Here is a 10,268-nt window from a genome sequence, read left to right as displayed (position 1 = left end):
TATATGCTCATTACTTAAACACTTAACACAACCAGAGAGAAACTAAAGCACACCGTTAACGCTTGCACGCTGGTCGTTAAAGCACATGCTACGCGAATAGGGTACACAACGATTCATCTAACTTGCCTTGAATTACTTTTACAAAGAGAAACATGGACAGGAATAATTTTTTGTTACGAGTCGTTTAATTTATTCGTTCGTTAGAACGATTGGTCTGACAAATTCAAAGTCTTGTTCCGTATAAATATTTTTAAACAAGTACGTCATAAGCTTTGTATATTTTTTTTATCGCAACGAAACTGTTCAGAGAAATGTTGAAATTATTAATTACAAAAGAAGACATTTACGTTGTAAAAATGTTAGCGAAAACATTTGTGAAAAAGTTACTTTGTTATAAATTCTACAAAAAGAAATATTGAAAATCACGCGCCATTTATTCAGTTGCACGTATGAAAAGTATTTTGCATTCGCGCAAAAGAATCCCTTAAGGATACATATTTTATAATAATTGGAGTGTCAAAGTTATTACGCGGATTGGCGTATACGTGCCTTTTAATGAAACTAGGTTATTCATTTGTTATTCGTTCCTAACTTTCAACTTTATGATTTTTGCGGAATAAAATTTTATATTCCGGTTCAGTTTATAAATGATTCATTTTGAATTTAATAAAATTAGAGTTACAGCAGTGCAATTTAATAAAGAACAAATAATCATTTGTACTTTATTAAAATGTTCTTTTAGCGTCTCGTTTTAATATTTCTCTAATAATATTTTGTTAACCGTTATATTTAAATGAAGGTTTTCAAAGCAGAGACGTACTTTAACGTAGGAAATGGACGTACATTTATAATGAGAGTTCAGAAGCAAAAATATTTCATACAAAAATAAATATTCCCCATGTAAATAGGTGTAAATAGCTACGTTATGACTTTTATATGTATCTAACGTTTTTCCATGCAAGCTAACGTATATTTGCTTCTTCGCTTCTTCGCTTCTGAGTAGTAAAACCTGGCATTCATGCGGTTGATAGGTAGTTACGCGCTGACAACGAAAAACATAAAATGAATAAAAAGCATGAGCCATCCTATAAAAAAAATAAAGCTGCTTTTATCTTTCATTATATATTCGTCAGAATATTGTTAATAAATATTTAAGTTCAGATTTCAGCTTAAATAAATGCATAGGATTGGACATTTATTTATATATGTATCTGTGAACGCTTTTTGACATAAAATTTTTATAACGACTAAAATGACATATTCCGATATTAAATTAATTTGATGAGAATAAAAACTGAATTTTTTAAACGAGATTTTGTATGAAGTTACATTTATTGGGAAAAATTCATTCTTTTATAATATGATAAAACGAGACTCATAGTCTGTATAAATCATTTCATGGAATATTATGTGTATGTACATGTGTTCTACGCTTTTATTATAAAAATGCTAAATGAACATAACGATCAAACGCATCGACAAATGCATTGAACATATCGATTGTTATTTTGAAAAATTGATTATCTTTTATTTGTTTCGAACTACAAATTGATTGAGACATTCGTGTTTGCTAAATTGCGAATTTAACGCAATGAAGTCGTCTGAATCCCTTGCGAGCATGTAAATATAGCGTCGAATTAACAGGTCAATTACTTGAGGTTGGAACTGAAAGAAAGAGAAAGATGGAGGAGGTCTTGCCTTTGAATGCTGGACACTTCTAAAGCCCACAGTTCGCTGAAATTGCCAGAGAATTCAATTAAATGGCAAATTAAACCATTGAACTGAATTTGTTTCCAATCGTGAGCTTGGAGGTTCTACCCTTTGAATTTTTAAACCAGTCACCCTTCTTTTGTACGTATGGTAACGAATATAATTCATAAACTAATGAAGTGTGTAATTCAATTGAAAGCTCTTTTCACTGAATCCAGTTTAGACTAAGAAAAATGATATAATAACGAAATTATCAATTTACAATTTATAGAGCGTATACTTTATTCGAAAGTGAAGTTTATTACTGCAAATATTAGTTGGCTATTTATAGCCTGTTTGAAAAGGTGATTTAATTTCGATTGATTTTCGATAAGTTTTTGTTGGTTTACTCAGGTTAATTAATCTCCAATAAAATAGAAATACCAATCCGGTAGTATAATTGCTTTCTTGCTTATTACCTTTTTACTAATTAGCGATGCACGATTCCAGACCAGTAAATATTTTTCCATCGGGAGAAGTCAGGTCGAGAGATGCAAGATTTATACGCTCGTTCTGTCAGTTATCCCAGTGTCTGTTACGCGATAGAAAATGAACGAACTGAATAATAAATGCATTATCGGCATGAAGATTGCTTGATGTAGGCCACCGCTTTTTTTTCTATCCTTCCGATACCATTTTTCTTTTTTTTTCTTCTTTTTTTTCTTTTTTTTTTTTCTTTTTTTTTCTTTTTTTTTTCTTTTTTTTTTTTTTTTTTGCGAAACACTTTGCTAGTCGTGAGAAGCAGCAATTCGGTAATACGAGCGGTAATACGAGCGGTAATACGAGACAAAGCGATTCAGAACTCGAATTCATTTGTTGGAACGACGCCATGGGCAAAAGTAGATAATGGAAAACTTTCTTCCAAAGACCATTTGATAGCGCCGACGTAATCAAGAGTGTGACGATATTGCCAGAGACGTTTCTGCAAATAGAAGACTAACTTATTTACGAATTGCCGTAACACGATTGCCGCTGGTAGTATGGTTAGTAATCGCTTTATTGAATTTTCGCTTGATGTGACATCGTCGAGAGTTTCTAGCGAAATTCTTCTCCCTGTAAAACTATGTTTCTACAGCAATGGCTGTAATTTTCGAGTTACCGTTTGCGAAGAAATCTTTTTCTTTGTTACGTGTAATAGATTATTTTTAAGTTTTAAGTTTTAAATTACATTGGTAACCTTCTATAATTTATTACTCGAAGGTGGTAATTTTTTCTTAAATAGTTTGTTTTTCCTATAATTTATTATAATATATTTTACTACAGAATCCTCAAAAACATGATGTATGTATATATATCCTGAAATATTATCAGTCTATTGTCAAGTTATAGAACATTATGGAAATTGCCAATTAAAGTCATAAAAAACAAAAAATAAGGAAGTTCGTTAAAATATGTGATTTTCCAATCAAGATATAGAATTTATTCGAGTAATATAGATTACGGTAGAGATGGTGACGGTAACAATGAGTGGACTGATTCTTCGTGCGAAAACAAATTGGAAGCGCAGAGCGATGTATTGTTTCAGCGAATATCGATTTTAAAGCACGGTTTTAAAGTACGTGTGCGTTTGACTAGGTGTGTTAATTAATATTGCTGTCTGATTTTCGATATGTAAATACAATATCTACATATCTTTAAACTTATGATAATTGAACTAACAATTATTTTAAATTTAAATTAAACATGATATTGAACTAACAATTTTTTTAAATTTAAATTAATATTTATCCTTTTAAATGCAACAATTTTTTTTAATAATAACTTCACGCGTAAGTCAGCTGCGCACATATTTGATCGTTCTTTAAAGCTTGAATCTCTGCGAAGAGAAAAAATCTTTCAACCAACAAGAACTGGTTCTACGTTTTCTATCCATTTCCTTCCAGATAAATCTCTCTATCTAAAATCCTTATTTCCGTATTTCCTTGAAAAGGTTAAAGTCGTTTTGTATAAAATCCAACGTAGAGAAGAAGGAAGATCCGCAAAAGATTCTTTCAGCTTTACCTATGTTTGAGCTCGAATCAAAGCAATCCTATTCCCAATAGGGTGACTATGCGTTTAACTTCTCATAGAATCTCTCTGATTCCGTGTGATACCTTCGGTGTTTTTGAAGTATGTAATTGATGTCGTAACGTCGACGCTTTGCAGTGCGAATTCAATTTTGAGTTGCAATTTCCCTGTTTGCGTGGCAAAAGCATAAAATCGATAAACACGTTTTCTTTGCCGATGGCGCACTGTAAATATAAATATTTGAATAAATATCGCGAATTTCATGTTGCTAAAAGATTTATACTATTTATTCGTAAATAACTGTTGGATATGTTTAAGTTGAAACCACTGCATTAGGTCTTTTTTCTTGTTTAAAATTATTTGTATTGGTAAATTGAATGAAAGTTCTAACATGTAATTTGTTCTTCTCTTATAAATAGTTTACGGAGGATAAAGCGTGGGTAACTCACGACTGTCGCGATCATGACACTATACATACCTATGTATAGCACGTATACTAAGCTAACTAAAATAGCAAGTCAGAGAAATGGAAACTTAGGAAAATCTAAAGGAAGATAAAACGTTCGAGCCTTGCCAGGAATATAAGATGCTAAGTAATCTTCCTAAGTAATCTCCTCCAGCTTTTTCTAGTTTGATCAATAATTATTAGTACATGTTAGGAAAATAAATAGAATTTTTGTTCTCAAGCGAGGTATAATTTAAATTTTGTATGTACACAAAAATGTTAAATATCTGTAATAAACATGGTATAATCAATTTTTTTACATAAAATTATATTGTATAGGCTATTGTTATTTAAACATTTTAAATTGGATGAAGGAAAAAAATGACGCAAATAAAACGTAGGACATTTTAATTAAAGAGACTAATATAGAGATTTATCTACTTAACTGTGATTAAATCATCTCCACTTAACGCTCTACCTCTTCTATTAATTATGCTTCGTTAAACTATGATTACAGAGGATGGGTTTTTTGATAAAATGACATTCTGACAAATATATATAGATCGATATATATATAGATATAGATAGACAAATATATAGATTCTTACAACAGTAGTTATGAATGAACAGTAGTTATTGTATCAATTCCGTTCTTCAGAAGCTTCATTTGTGAAAAGACAATTCGCCAGAATATGGATTCACTGTAGTTATAGCTGTAGGATTTCAATCTAGTTGACAGACTTGCTTTACGTAGAGAATATCTGTCTCTTGTTCTACCTTATCGCGATTCTCTCCTCATCTTATACGCTTTGTCGAGCAAAGTAATATTGGCATATATCTCGGCTCTGGTTACAATCATTAGTTTCCGCCTAAACGGTTAGAATCACATAGCTCGCGCTCTACTCTCGTTTATTCAACATTCAGGCCATATGGTCGCATGCGACGAGTTTTATGTTAATTCCGACCGATTACAATACCTTTCTTTCGTTTACAAGGAACGACGAGACTGGCAGTTGCGTGATTTCCAATGCAAAAGCCGCGATATCTGCACGATAACCTAACCTCAACCGATTTTGTTGTACTATTCTTATGTGGACTTCGTTTGTACCACAACTTCGTCGTAACAAAAATAGAATACGTAGAACACGGCATTCCGTTATGCGATATTGTCGATTCCTAACATCCGAAAAATCAGAGATAATTTTTTCCCTACAGTTGTACATTTGTGTGAAAAATTACGAACGTAAAGTTGTTTGGTGCATGCACAGTCCTCCCCTCCCCTGCATTTGCGTGGACATGCTAGAAAGATTCACTTTTCCACGGTGAAACTGTATGAAATGTATTATAATTTCATTTTTACAAAGGTCGAACATCCTACTATGCATAAATTTAATATTAATATAAGCAGGTTTCGTGTTAAGTATTACATCTGACGTATAAGCACACGTGTGTACGAGCCTTGGTTTTAAATGTCTTATAGTAGACACCGAAAAGATTATTCAGTTGGATATCTGACTCAACATCAATATTTTACTAGGAGATAACATGTTAAGAACACGTTGGTGGATGGCATGGGAGATGATGAATGAAGACATACTTCTGTGAGATACATAAAATAGTAGTCAGAACGTATTTTGGCGCTTGGGGACAGCAACAGCTGGTGATACTGTCATACACCTCCATTTATAAACTTTCGAAAATCGATGTGACCTTCAAACTTTAGTGTATTCTGTTTCACAGCACAAAATGTTTCCGAAACGTACGTTTATTGTTACAATGAACTTGACTAATGGCTCTGAAATACTATCCTTGAAAAAACAATGGGGGAATTGGAGCAAAAAAAAGAAGGAAATAAACAAAGACCTTGTTGGTTCGTAAAAATAAAATATGCTACAGGAAAAACTTTTTCCAACGGATTGAGATGCGACGAGCTTTAAAAGCTATGACGCGAATCGAGCGTTTGTCTACAAGAGCGCATTTTCGGTGGATATATAGATATACATGTATATGTGACGAAATATACTAAAGCAATATTGACCCTTTGTCGCTGAAAGTATCAAACTACAAAACTTCCTTTCAAATTTTCAGAATAAGGAAATCAGGATCATGATAAATAATTGGAACATAATTAAAAATAATATATCTTCTCTATAAGATAATGAATACATTGGTTCATTTAATTTTTATGGATATTCAAACGCTTCTGTGAAATAAAACGTCAAGATTATAGAGTATAAAATTCATAGCTATGAAATAACTAAAACTCTGATGTATTATTAAAAATATACGTTAGGTTGTATGTAGTGATACATACAAAGATTACATGTACAAACCCATAATTAACACAATGCTACCGCAACCATTCTGCAATCTACCTTGCCCAAAACACTCTTCCAGTCACCTCCAAACTCTTCAATTCTCTCCACCTAATCACCCACAAACCATTCACAAACATGCAATTCTCGACAAAAGAAGAACTTATCGTCAGTTGTCCTTAACATCTCGTTCATTCATTTGGTCCCTATCCCCCTATTTCCTCCCACCGTGATGATCGCACTACATTTTTCCACATTTTCTACATTTTTCTCTATTCTATTCTCTGGATGACCTGAATTCTCGAGCAGTCGAGTGACGATTGATCTGTACAATTGATCGATTTCTTTTTACTACAGCCATGCAGAAAATTTCGCCTTGGAAAAGAATGTTGTGATTTCGAATGCCTCGATCACCTGAAGAACGTTACCGGAAGTGGTAAAATTTATGTCCTTGAGTATAAGAAATCCTCCAGCTCCTCGACTCAGCGACAAACGCTACTCTGGGTGATGAGCGTAATGGTGCTATTGCGGCTTGTTTAATTTTTCAACAAGGATCCAGATGGCGCCGTTGACGGAATTCTTTCGCTATAAACGTCAACGATCAACATCAGCCATCAGGCAATTTCATATTTGTGACTTATTTCTTCTGTGTTATTTCTTCTAATTTTATTGTTAGTTCTTCAATTTGTATTCCAAAAGATTGAACTCTTTTTACGTGCGTGTGTGTTTTTCTTTTTTTTGTAACTCGTCGAGTTGCAATTCTAATTTTTGCACTTCCTCCTTCATGTCCTCTATGTGTTTCTCGAACTCTTGTGTCGTCCTGTCTTTGTCGGAACATTCTACTTGAAGATCAGCGAGTTGATGCTCGGGATCGTAATTCAATTTTTGGTCGTTAGCAGTAATAAGCTCACGTAACTTCACTTTTGAACTTGATCTTGTTTGGTCTTGATTGTGTTTTCGTGGTGCTTGTGGTGTTCTAAAAGTAATCGTCACGTTGCTTGCATTTTTAGTGCACATTGATACACTGCACTCTGCAGTTCTCCTATTTTCAAACTTGCTTCATTTAAGGTAACTTTATGAATTTCCGATTGATGCTTTAACATTTGATGTAAGTCTTCTATTGCTGTTTCACGTTCTTTCAACTGTTCATTAAATTCGTTGTTTAGCATATCCACTCGAGAAATTCCGAGTTCTTGAGCATCGTTTCTTCTTTTAGAAATTTGGCCTATTTTCTCTCGCCTGCTGCTACATGTTGCTGTCATTTTATCAACTTCTTTCTTCTTTTTTTTTCTTTTTTTTTTTTTTCTTGAACTTAAAATCTTGATTTAAGGTTTGTGTTTCACTATATGATTTATTATTATTAACTAGTTCAACATTATTTTCAGTAGATTTTTTTTTTCGCGTGATTTTTATACTTATTTAAATAGTTTTACACGAACAAATGCATCGTACGTCAGATATACCATTTTTAATAAATTGTCGCCTTTACAACTCGAGTTACCTCTGAACGAGTCGCATGATTGATCAATAAGCCATGAGTAATTATGCAAATTCAGTTTTTTTTTTCATCTATCTATCTGAATATTATAACAAAGACTTTACATTGAATATTTTATTAAAATTGTAAGTTTTTCATAAACGCTTCAAAATCCACAGTCTATTGATCAACTCCTCTATCCTTTCTCTTTCTCCTCACTAAAATAGATAAATTCCTAATGTAGTTTGTGGATAATATTTTTTTTTTTTTTTTTTTTTTTTTTCTAAAGCAAATCACATTTATCATCTGATATATTTTTTGAAATAATTTCTGTCTGTACATTTTCTTCTTTTCCCTTACTCCTCTTTCTCTTTCTAATGAATTCTTTTTATTCCGTAAAATAGTTTTTGTATATTCAATTTTGTTAAGTGCAATCCTTATTTCTGATAACTTACTTTTATTAGATAATTCTTGTGAATCTTCTACTACATCTTCCATATCATTTTGAGTTCGGCTTCTACCTTCAGTAAATTTAATATCTTGAACCGTATCATTAATTTCAATAGCTCTTTCGGTATCAAGTTTTTTTTTTTTTTTTTTTTATTTATTTGTTGAAATTACAATCAATTCTCGCGTTGGGAATTTTCAGTAATTTTTCTGGCGTGGCGCAGTGACATGGCTGTTTATTTACAATAAGTTAATACTTATTATAGATAGGTATAATTTATAAGTATTATAAGTTCGGTATCAAGTAAATCGCACTTATTATTTAATATACCTTTTGAATTGACTTCTGTCTCTGTAGTTTCTTCTTCTGTATCTTCTTCGAGTTTTCTTCGTTCTTCTAATCCACCCTTCTCATTTTCTAGGATCTTCCTTGGTGTTACGCCGCCTAAAACATCTGCACGCCAGCCCGCGCCAGCTCGCACCACCGGACAACAACCAGCCTGCGTAACGTCACTTCGACCCTCAATAAACCTAAGGACCCACCATAACTTTCACTTCCCTGTAGTGTTTCGCCATGTGTCTTCAATCCGTTTGTCTTGAAGAATTTCTAAAGCTTAAAAATATTCTCGAAACACAGTCGGTTTTTAGAGAGGTCCTTGGGTTTATTAGACGTACTTAAAACACGGAGAAAGCGGGTATGCACCCATTAGGAAAATCCGAATAGCCCTCTAATAAAACAAGCTATGTTTTCCTCACGCACACAGTCATCTATCCACCACGATGGTAGGAGACTTCCTACTCATCCCTTCGAGCAGTAGTGCAGGTCATGACCAATCGACACCGCGGTTCGTTACCCTCACTTTTCCTAACGAAAGTGGGGACAACGAATCCGCGTTCTTTAGGCACAGGGGCATACCCACACCGAACTTTTCTTCTGTATTAGAAAAAGAGCGACAGTCAGTCTAAAAACTAACGCCTAACGCGGCAGTCTACACATAGCGCGAGAGTCGCATACTTTACGAAAATCTTTTGTCGGTTCTCGGTGTTGTCGAACATACATCTTCTCTCCTAAATATATTATAGTGCTAAGTACATTAATACATTAATCTCCATTATAAGAGCCCTGCTCTAGCGTACATATCTATCACATCTTCGTGCGACAAGTTGTTAACTATTTATTTCTCTACGTCAGTGTAATCTGTAAAGTGTTGGAAATATATAATTTATAATTCAGTGAATCACAGTGTTATACAAACTCAATCACCCCTATTATCTCAACGGAAATCAGGGGATCGATCAATTCGTGGTGTCGATTGATATAATCGTACGACCCCCCGTTGACGTCTCTCCTCGCGGTTACGTCTCCCCGCAATTGGTCGGAATTTACACTTGTATTTTCATCTTCTTTAACTTCGACTTTATCCGATCTCCTAGGTCTGCCTCTATGTTTCGCTTCATCAGTTGCTATTACACCCGTTACTGCATTATCATTTTCTACAGATTTATACCTATCGCTATCACTAGCTGTGTTCGTTAAAAGAACTTGCCTTCGTTGACGAACTTATCAGTTGTTTCGTTTTCACTATCTGAAATTGATTTTTGTTTAACACCTCTTTTTTCTTCTTTGGCAAATTTATTTTCTACATTTTCCGATGCCTTTTGTTTATTAATTATTTCAGACTTGTCTTCGATTAATTTCGTCTTTAAAGCGCTTCGCAAAATTTTATTTGTGTTTGATTGTCTGGTTTGATTATAAACAATTTCTTCAAATTTTGGCGAAGTAGCAGGCTTTGCAGCAACATTATAACGACTGCTCCGTTTACTACTA

This window comes from Bombus huntii, unplaced genomic scaffold (assembly GCF_024542735.1).
Source record: "Bombus huntii isolate Logan2020A unplaced genomic scaffold, iyBomHunt1.1 ctg00000319.1, whole genome shotgun sequence".
NCBI lineage: Eukaryota > Metazoa > Arthropoda > Insecta > Hymenoptera > Apidae > Bombus > Bombus huntii.
Note: the sequence above shows the minus strand (reverse complement) of the source record.